The sequence below is a fragment of the Vidua macroura genome, chromosome 9 (assembly GCF_024509145.1).
Source record: "Vidua macroura isolate BioBank_ID:100142 chromosome 9, ASM2450914v1, whole genome shotgun sequence".
In the NCBI taxonomy this organism is placed as follows: Eukaryota; Metazoa; Chordata; class Aves; order Passeriformes; family Viduidae; genus Vidua; species Vidua macroura.
Genome location: NC_071579.1, coordinates 365442 through 375264, shown reverse-complemented (window position 1 = coordinate 375264; position 9823 = coordinate 365442). Strand labels below are relative to the sequence as shown.

At 41.5% G+C, this 9823-nt stretch overlaps 1 long non-coding RNA gene across 1 annotated transcript; it reads right to left on the bottom strand.

Annotated features, from left to right (window-relative positions):
• Window positions 1-379: 379 nt before the first annotated feature.
• LOC128811388 (uncharacterized) lies at window positions 380-8974 on the bottom strand. Its single transcript, XR_008438329.1, has 3 exons — window positions 8897-8974; window positions 7658-7704; window positions 380-434 (listed from the first exon to the last, which is right to left on the bottom strand). It is a non-coding gene; the product is annotated as an uncharacterized LOC128811388 (long non-coding RNA).
• Window positions 8975-9823: the final 849 nt, after the last annotated feature.

Genomic DNA, 9823 nt, shown 5'->3' with positions numbered 1-9823 from the left:
ACACAATTTTCCTGTTTCTCCTGTCATTCCTTGTTGAAGATCACATTTAAAGATATGCAACATTCCTTGTTTAATTACAACTCCTAATTTAGTTTTCAAATCCATCATATTCCATGGGAGAAGTTTTACTTCAAGTACAGTTTTATCTTTACAACCAGACCACACCTGCACAACCTGCTGCTGTAACCTTTTTTGCCTCTACCTGTGAGTAATATAACATAATAAAGCAAGAAAACAATTCCATCTAATGAAGATGATGTCAAAGCATTCCCAGAACTGTGTCCAGAATGCCATGTATAATAGGTACTGTCTGTGGGAGGGAAAAAAAAAAATCAAAACAAAACCAAAAAGAAAATCAGTAAGCCCACACACTTCCTTTACCTTTCAAATTCTTACTGCATCAACTTCTCCATCCACTGGTACATCTCAAGGACCTAGGGGAAGGTTTTTGTTTTCTGGTTTGGTTTTTCTACTCCCCACCATTAGAAGCATCTGTCTTCAGAAAAAAAAGTCCTGAATATTCCAGTTAATTCAAGCTGATTTACACTGTTTTGTTGCTGAGCATGCCTCTCTAGATTCTCAATATGAGTAGTCATGTCTTTTGCCTTATTTTTTTGTGAAGTGACTTTTACCTGCCTGGAGAAAAATCTGATATTTTATACAGTGTTCAAATTTCAAGAGAGCCCATTTATCCCTGCCATCCGCTTTGAAGATCAGTGCAGCTTTATTTGTCATTACAAGTATGTAGCACATAAGGTCTCAGCATGCTAAGATGGTTCAACTGCTGCTTAAATAATAGACAATTAACTGTCAGTCTTCAAAGCATGAATAAGAGCTGCTAGGCATTGTTAGTAAGATTGATTTTTAATATGCTTAATATTTATAATGTGTCATACAGTGACTACACAAATATTTATGTTAAGCAAGAAAAGCACAGGGAATGGTCTGCATTTTGTTACAACTACATAATATTCTGCATGGCAGAAGTCTTCAAATATTATAGGCATGTTTGATGTCTCTGCTTTTAATTGAAGTTGGAGGACTGTGCAGGGCTCAGTCAATGAACCAAGCCAAAACTGTTTGGAGATACTCTCCAAGCAATCATCTAAGTCTAATTCTTAGACCTGCCCATAGACTCTCATTGAACACCTAAAATCTGTTAAACCTCCACAACTTCGTTATAGGAATTGTTTCCAGTAATTGATAATGGACTCCTAAAACTCTTATAATACTATTTCTTTTTTTTTTTTTCCTCATTCCCACTTAGACTGTAATACTGCCAAAAGCTCAGCTTGTCCTTGGTTTTGTCACAGTTGAATCCATATAAGGCAGCTAGACCAATCTGTTTGGAACGGAACTTGTGTTCACATTCCCTTTGAGAAGATTGTAGGAAGTTTGTTCAGCAAGAGGAAGGTGACATAGCTCACAGCTGACATTGCCAAAGCCCTAATGGGTACACACCGCAGAATGCTCAGCAGCCAATCAAGCACGTCATTCAGTTCTAACACAAATAAATACAAAGATGTGTCACTTGTGTTCTCTTTTAGTAATTCCTAGAAAAGGTGCTGTTATCAGAAGTGCAGTTTATCTCTGCCTTCCCACCGCTGTAGAAAATGTAGCTCTGCATAAGGTTTCTTCAGACACTTCCACGTGCTGGAAACTTGCCAGCTATTAGTCATAAATAAATATATTAATACAGATATCTAAGTGCAAAAGGGAAAAACTTTTAAGTTCAAACATAAAGAAAGCTCAGTAGGAGTCAGAGTAGTGTTGTGTCTAAATGGCATATACTGAAATTTTCTATAAACACAGACTGAAATTCTGCTCCTCCTTGAAGTATTGATACATTTCCTTGACTCTCTGAAGAAATTGAAAAGTCATATAGAAAATGGCAGCATCAAAAAGAAATAACACCCCAAACTGATGAGCATATTAAGACAATTTAGGGCCCATATCTGAAGGGAGGAACTTGGAAGCAAACTTTTCAAAATTCCCATGCAAGTTCCCTAGATGTTTAGGGCCTTCTTTCCATGACCATTATAATTTCCATTTGGATCACTTGTCAGCTGAATGTTCCGTGGATTTTTCTTCCAGTTATTCCTTGCATGGCAATTGTGCCCATTTCCTCCCCCGTGAAGCTCTCCTGTGTTTCTGACCCAGCTATTCCAGCCCTTCTCACTGCTCCTGCAAACAGTGGCACCAGATCTCCTCTGAGAATTCCCAGCTCCTCTGAGCACTCACACCACTGGCTGCCTGCTCTCCTAAGTGCTCCAATTACCCACTACAAAAACCAGCTTGTTCCATTGTCATATGGGGAAAGCATATTTTAGTGCCTGGAATGGAACCTGAATTCCTGGCCTCTCCCCAGTTCCATCCATTGCTGCCAGAATAAACAAAGAAGAAAAAAAGTATTCCACATAAAAATGACCTGAAAATGAGCCCTCAGATTTTGCTATTGCCTGATTATATACTGGGTACAGAAATTCTGCAATTATAAGTTTGTTTATTACTCAGAACTTCTCCACAAGTGCATGATACCTAGGTATTTTGGAAAAATAACTTTCCACTTAGCCCCTCATTTATGATCAATAGATATTATATCTTTTAAATTTGTAACTTGCTGCCTTGAGGAGATGAAGGTACAGTTTGACAGAGCCAGCAGATATCTGCACTTGCAGCTTAGGTTCAGTAGGAAACCAATAAACAAAATAGGAAGGAAAATGCAATTAATTATCCTTTGAAAGGTCACTTCTCTTACTCCAGTTAGAAGAGACAACACATACAAGAGCACGCATCTCCCTAGCATTAACAAAACATACTCTAAAGGGACAGATGCAACTCCAGAGCTTGGCAAGGAGCCTGGAAGCACTTTTCTGTCCTGATAGCAGCCTTGGAGGTATTTTCAGAAGTAATCCCTTCCTTCCCAGAGGTTACATCTTCCAAAAAGCACATAGGCTTAGAACTAGCTGATCCTAAAATAATGCCTTTCACTGCCACAATATGCTGGTTATGATTTAAAGAGAGACACTTAAATATCCCTTTAGAGGGTATATAAAACTCAGGGATCTAATTTGGCAAAAGTTGTTGCCACCAAACAATTTTCATCTAAGGAATTCCTACTCCATAGCTTTTCCCATAGTCAATCACTCTTGCTCACAGGAAGCAGGGGCAGGATAAAAAACCCAGCCAAAATATGCTTTGTAAAACTAAAAGCATTCCTTATTGGAATTGTGTCTCTGCACATCGCTGGGAGCTCTGTCAGTAAATACAGTGACTTTTCTATATGTGAAATGTTTCACTTTTAATGCATCCACAGTCTTGTAAATCTCATTTTTCATCCCTGGCTCTAGTGTGTGCCATTTTTGAGAAGGTTAACCTTTGCTCTACTGTCATCAAAGATCCCTTTCCTTATTCAGATGTCTGAACAGAGCAGGTTTTCCTCATGAAACTTTGCAGGGCCTCTTGACGACACCTCTTGAGAGATGTGCTGGTACCACAGGTTGGAGAACTGACATATTTCACCAAAAACTTCCCGGGGAAAAAAAAGAGCAAAAAGCATGTGGCCTCTGGAGCCAGCTGGAATAAGCTGTAATGAGTTGGAGAAGTAGGACTGCAGAGTAAGAATACATCACGGTTAGTTTGCAACTTCTCAGAATAAACTGTTCATACCATATTCCAGGGATACTGCCAAATAGCTGCAGCTGACTCAGTGTGCCAGTGATATGGAATAACAGTTCAAAGGAACAAACCCAAGGAATTCAGAGTTTCATGTGCTAATGCTGCTGGAAAACTCAGTCACCTAACCCTTGGCAAGTTATCAAAATACTAAATGGCAACATATCCCCAAATAAATTGAAATTGCATAGTGGTGGCTCATCACTCCAAGAAATAAAGTGTGACTATTACAAAGCAGATGTTTCAATTAATTTGTTATGATACACTGGCTTCAAAGTTGTGGTCTATGAGGCAGTAATCCAAGACAGATCCAGGATTTTTAGCATCAGACAAACAAGTTAGCATTTACAAAGCAGAGTTTTTCTGTAGCCCTCAAAAAATAATCAGCTTTTTCAAAATCCGATAAAATGCACCTTGCTGAGGATGCTGGCAGTGGCTGGAGCTGCATAGCTTCCAGGGCTCATCTCTGGAAGGCCCTCAAAAACTCCCCAGTAGTTTCCTCCAGCCCCTCCCAACCCCCAGACTGATGCAAACACCCCTCCTTTCATCCATGGTGAGCCCTGCAATCCCCTTGTTAGTGGCAGAAAGATTTCTCCTGCAAGCACGAGCTCGCCAGGTGATCTCATCAGGTGCAACCACTAACAGCCAAATTTCATTAAGAAAGCATTTAAAAATACTGAAACAGTGTTAATTGAGGTTGAGTACAGGCTGGGAATGACATCCATCAGTTTTGGATGCCATTTGTGTTTCCAGGAGCCAGTCACATGAAATAACAAGCTACCAGTCCGTCCTGTGCTCACTCAAAGCCAGAGGTTGATGTCTTAAATCCCCACAATACACAGCTTTGCATTATGCCACAGGGAGCTTCCAGAGCCCAACAAAACCTCGGTGAATTGATGATTTCACCCTCAGCTGCTGTGTGGAAGAAAAAGCCCCTGTTAAATTTGGTTACACACAGCTGAACAGAAGGGAGCTGAGACAGCCAGGAATCTGTTATTTTAGACAGACCTGAAAAACAAATGGAGGACTTTGGGGGTTCAAGCCATCAGTGTCCAGGCAACAAGCTTTAAAAGTGTTTTCCTTTCAACTCTAGAAAACAAATTTCACCACAAGAGCTAAGAAATCTTTACCAGCAGCAGCTCAGATACCACTGATTTTTATCAAAACCAAGAAGACTAGTGAAATTGCCATTTTCTTCTTTCAAAAGAAAGTTACCGACAGGTTCTGATAAGGAGAAAGCATTAATATACAAGGTGCCTGTAGCCAGGGCAACTGAAGGGCTCAGCTGAGCAAAGATTTTAACTTCTGATAAGAATGCAAGCAAGTAATGAAGACATCCATATGAATGTTGCCTTGTGGATATGTTTATGCCAGAGAAGCAGAATAAGACAGGAAATCAAACTTACTGATCTTGCTTATTAGCAGGGTTGGAGACCGAGGAGGGAAGGAAAGGCAAGAAAGCTGAGGTTCATCAGGTACATCTCCAATTGCCACATATCTCCAAGTGATATTTGCCCCTAGTAAGTTGTTCCATTACTTATCATGTGGATCTGGTGAATGGTCTCACGCTGTTAAGCTTCAAATCCTTACATCATTGAGTCCCCCCAAAGTGGGGGAAAAAAAGAGCACCATTACTACATGGCATCATCACACTCATTTAGAAGCACAGATCAGATTACAGGTTTAATTGAAATAAATCCATCCTCACAAGTTTAATCTCAGGGATGCTGAACTACAAGAATCCTCAGCCAGAGGCTTTAGACGAGATGTAAATATTACTCCTGTTATCTCCTCATCATGCACAGCACACCACAGGGGTGTTCTATCCCTTCCATCAGATACAGGCCAAAGCCTTACCCAAAAGCAACTGAGAGCACAGTTAGTTAAATCAAGAACAAACTTTGCATTTCCAGGCAATCCTACATGAATTACAATACTTGGAACAGAAAACCCAGAAACAAAAGTGAAATGGGCAACATGTACTTGCCTCTGTAAGTGGAATAAGAGAGATTAAAATGTCTACCCACTGTGCAAATAAAGGATCAAAGCAAACACCATTGCTTCCTAGTTCCCAGGAGGTGGGTTTTGCTTTTTTCTTGTTTTGTTTGTTTAAATAAAGTGTTGTTTATTCATTCTCCCAATCTTTCAATAGAGCCATGAATGTCCCCAGTCAATGAGGCATGCTGCCTCCCAGGGTACTTGGAAAAGCACTGCACATTTAAAGAACTCTGTCACAAACATTTATTCAGTGGTTTCCTCAGAACACCATCCATGTGATCCCTCTCAGGTCTTCTGTTTGGCTTTTTTTTTTGCCTCCCCTGAAGCCTGGACTGCAGGAGAAAGAGCACTTGCTACCCGGTGAGACCCAAAAGGCTCGGCCATTCAGAAAACCTCTTACTAGGGAAAGGAACAAGAAGCTGATAGCTTCTGCAATAAGATGTAAAATAACGCAGGAATAATAATGTAAAAAATTACACCCAACTCCACACCAGCATTGCATCCTCAGGAAAAGCTCTGCTGTGTAAGTTTTTGTCTATTTTCCCCATGAAAGATCCCAGCAGCCCAGCTGCAGCTTGTGGCCCTAAGGCAGACAAAGCCCCCTGAATAAAAGACATCCACCTCACCTTTTTGCCCAGAAATACCCCAGGAAGAGCAGGAGCTGGGAAAGACAGGGCCTTGACTACTCTGCCCAAGCTACAATGCATGTCAGATTAAGACACCAAAACCACAGTAAAATTGAAATAAGACAAGATTGAATAAGACAGGGGTTTTCCCCTGCAATCGATTTTGGTCACATTTAAAACCATGCTTTCCTTCTAGCTTCTGAAAAGAAAGACTTAAAAAATATATTTGAAGATATTTTAGAAAAGGAAGATTTGTTTGAAAGGGTGAGTGATGCCATTCAGAAAGACATAATTAAGAGATAAACAGGTTTTAGCCACCTTGACCCAGGACACAGTACTAACAGCCACTACTGATCTAAATCTTTCCAGACTCCTGGCAGATTAAGGATACTTGGGGTTTATGTTGTAAACAAAGAAATTAAATGAGTTTATGAGAGAACTTTTACACAAATCCACACAGAGGACAGGATGGGAATGCCAAGCCTAGTCTCCAGAAGAGAGTAAATCCAGCAACTGGCTTCCCAAGTAACCTGGTCCTGACAAGCAAAGCTGTACCAACTGCAGGCCACAGAGATCTTGCCAGATGTAACACACAAAAAAAAAAAATCTCACAAACACAAAACTTGCTCCAGTTTACCAACATTGCTTTTCTGTCACTGTCAGAAGTACAAAATAGTTTAGAACAAATTCAAATTTGCTTGCAGATTTATGATCGGGACATTAATCCTCTGTGGCACTTACTTTTTTTCCCTTTTTCTTTACAGATATTTCTGCAAAAAACATAACTATGAAAAACCTTAACTAATGAAACAAGTGCCAAATTCCCTCAAGGAAAGTTAATTAGAAGGGGTAATTGATTAAGCCCAGGTAGGTTTCTGTGACATAAAACAAAACCACAAGCTCCTTTTGTATACATTTCTAGTATCAAAAAACATTTAGTCTACATCCCCTTTTTATAATTCTTTCCAATAAAATGTTTCAGATTAAAGTACAGAAATGTGCTCCAACATCAATTTTCTTCAAGAAAAAGCTTAGTGAAAATGTCAGCATTTTCATTGGTGATTTTTCACAACTAAAGGCCCTCATACTTCTAAATAGCATATCCCAATGACTTTTTTTTTACTGTGTAATCTGTAAAAAGGATTTTTAAAGTCATACAAACCCCAATTTTTATGCAAGAAAATATGTGATGTAACCGGCTCTCTTTCCCTTCTCCCCTCTCTTTTATGGCTACAAAATGCAAACACTAAACGCAAAGGAGGACAGAAATAAAGAACACATAACATGGCTTACTCACATTGGCAGGTGGTGCACTTTTTCGATAAATGTGACTTATTTCAGTGAAAAACCTGACTTACCTGTTGTGATGCACAAATTTGAAGACAATCAAGTCTGGAAAGCAGAGCTAAAAAATATAAGAAACAAGAATATTAATGGCATTCTTCCCAAAGGCAGATGCTCCTACTGTGCAAAATTGCAGAAATAACAGATCACACAATGACATAACATTCCCACTGCCTTGTGATGAATTTAGTGGCATCTGTAGCAAACCTATCCCTAATTCAGTCTAAAGCAGGTGTTCCATTTTATGTTAGGCATCATTGCATGTAGACTGCAATGCAATCAAAATGCTCTTAAGCGAGACCCTTCCAGATTCTGAAGTGGATTTTGAAAGCATATTAGATAATAAAAGTGAAAAACCAACATTTTCCCTGGCTTTGTTTTCTGTTACTTCTGGTTTTGACAGGGTCCAGGTAAACAGCTTCAGGAACATAAAGCCTTCCACAGGTAAGCAGCCAGTACAGCTCACTAAGAGCCAAGGAGCAAAGGGGCACTTCTGGGAGCTCCCAGAGCAGGTCTGGGCTCAGATCTGGCGTCACTGTCTTCTGCTGAACGTCCCTGGGTGCAGGGCACACAGCAGAAAGCAACGCATATCGAACTTGGCAAAAAGCTCTTTCCCCAGAAACAGCACAAAGACAAGTTTAAAACAGGTCTGTATAGTGCTGGAAAATGCTGCTAGGCAGACTCAAAGCATCAGCTTTTTAAACCCTACTGAGCTCAATTAGCTAATTAATTAACTTGTTAACTATCTTTAATAAGTTACTGAGCAGTGAGTACTTCCTGTCTCCCTGGTAGTAGCTCAAATCCATACCCCTGCCCACCAAGTTAATTTCTCAGTGGTTATGGGAAGCATTACAATTAAAACTTTATTAAAAGAGAACAAAGATACAGAAAGGAAACAGAACTGCTAAGACATATCTTTTGCATGCTCTGGCTGGACATACTTTAGCCTTCTATTGTGCCTACAGATTGTACTGAGCCTTAAGTATTGAACCGTAGAGTACTTTGCAAGCAAAAATAAGCTTGACTGGCTCATTACCAAAGCAGACACAAGTTGCCTATGCTAGAAGATGTACAAGTTATAAAGCAACAACTAAAGACAGACTCACGGCCCTTCAGCAGGCCCAGACCCACTGAACCCAAGGAGCCTGTGTAAGGCCCTTTGCCAGCAGCTCAGCACATTGGCAGAGACAGGTGGATTCTGCCTGCCACCAGTGCTACTGTTCCAGGCACTGAAATGCCCACACCAATGTCACCTCAGCGCTCCCTAGACTCTGCTGCTCTGAACCTCCAATGGGCTGAACTGGGTTCACAAGCTTTGTTGTAAGTTCAGCTTCCCTCAGGCTTGAGGGACATGACATCCACTGGGGGTGTAGGAAACAAAAATCAGGTTCTGTTTTTACTTCTCCCAGAACGGGTTCAAGCCCACACTGCAGGGAACTTCTGAATGATTTGTGAAGTCGTGTTTTTAGGTTCCACTGTACGTATGTTCAAAATGCTTTATCCCTCTGTACCCCCCTTGTGCCCTTTTGGTTCATCCCAGGTTTTCCCATCAGCACCTGTGTGTCCATCAATCCCAAAAACCCTGACTCAGGCCCCTGACCCCCCCCAGGTGACTTGTCCATCCTTCCCCTCTGTCTGGAAGCTTCTGCGGGGGTCGCTGGGTGACTGGACGATGGCCTGGGGTCCCTCCCCTCCTCCCTGCTCAGTGGATACCCGGCTGTCCTTCCCTCGAGGGCCATGCCCATCTCTCTCCCTTTGGCTGATCGGGTTTCCACCCACCCTATATCAGGGCCTGCTCCAGGCCCAGAGCTCGCTCTCTTCTGGGACCTCTTTGGGTGCTGTGGGGCTCTCCTCGGAGTCACAATAAATCTTGGCCCTACCCCCAGAAGTGTCGCCTCCTTCCCTGCCGGTGGGATCACCGGAGCCACGCAGGCACTGTCTAAAGCCCAGCTGGGTTCAGCAGGGAGTGCCTCTCGCTGCCCCGTCACCCCGAGGAGAGCGAGCCGGGGCTGGCAGGGGATCTGCTCTTGCGAACTGGGGACGAGACGCGGCAATGATTATTCAATTCATCACTTACTTTAGCTGTTTACTTAAATTGTATTTTACTACTCAACATATTTATTTAAAGCCATGGCACTAGAATGCCATGGAACTCACCTGCAGGTTTTATACCCAGCCTT